At 41.8% G+C, this 1012-nt stretch overlaps 1 protein-coding gene across 1 annotated transcript in view; it reads right to left on the reverse strand.

Moving 5' to 3' along the window:
- Positions 1-1012, reverse strand: part of TNIK (TRAF2 and NCK interacting kinase) — a gene marked incomplete at its 5' end in the record, with an annotated part of 128025 nt that overhangs the window by 62836 nt on the left and 64177 nt on the right. The gene's annotated exons all lie outside the window — the stretch shown is intronic.

Below are 1012 nucleotides of genomic sequence, written 5' to 3' on the forward strand. Positions count from 1 at the left end.
GTGCCTTGCCAGATTCTTCAATGCACATGTTTAGTTTCTTATGACATGATGCTTACATGGCATTTAATGTTCTCCAAGCAAGTGACATCATTTTATTTAAAGCACAGGCCAAGAGGAGAAGAAAAACTGCAGAAGGGTTACTCCTAACCAAATTCCACAAATGCAGTGATTTAAGACTATCATAAATAAACGACCATAAAATCCAGACATAACACTGCCATAAACCTTCAGGTTAAATAAAATACTTGAGCAGACTATATCTTAGTCGACTTTGGCCATGCTCCTATCTTTAGTTTTGATGCTAAGTTTCTCTTCTCTTCCTAAACTGGCAGCTGAAAAAAATTCTTGGTATATCCCTGTTACATCAGGAAACTGGCTTCAAGCAATGGATGAGTGACTGGCCAAAGTCTGCTCCATGCAAAGGCAAGGAACACATTTGCAGCTCTCCTACCCTGGCTGGGTCACTGGGACATGGCCTAAGCCATTGGTTACTCATTGCTCACGGAATGGGGAATAATGGAACAACTGGTTTCAGAGTCACTTTTCCTCTCTTTCTTCCCTTTGAAGGACTGACACATGGGGAATATCAGTGTCTGCATGTATTTCTGATTACATGAACATTTGTGATACCACAGCAGCAAGTTCAGAAAGGAAAACTCTGGATAGCTAAGCCAGCCACAAACACTTTCCAATCCAAAATGCTGCCCTCTCTAGTTCTCTTCCAGGGAAATTCAACCACAGGCTCTCACCCAAGTTTGGAGCAGGAGGAAGAAGAAGGGCATGCTAAGCTGTCTATGGCAATCACAAGGCCATGAAGATGGAAGAAATCCCATTAAAAGTACACAGTGCATCCATTAATTTGCCAGATTATCTTTATGGAGCTAGCCATTCACTGCCCTTGGTTTCCTCAAAACCAAGATTAACTTCACACCAGGGGTGAATAATACTGACACCTGCTGATGTATCCCAAATCTCTAACTATGAAATCTCCTGGAGATTAGAGGGGAAAAAA

This window comes from Acanthisitta chloris, unplaced genomic scaffold (genome assembly GCF_000695815.1).
Source record: "Acanthisitta chloris isolate BGI_N310 unplaced genomic scaffold, ASM69581v1 scaffold7737, whole genome shotgun sequence".
Classification (NCBI taxonomy): Eukaryota; Metazoa; Chordata; class Aves; order Passeriformes; family Acanthisittidae; genus Acanthisitta; species Acanthisitta chloris.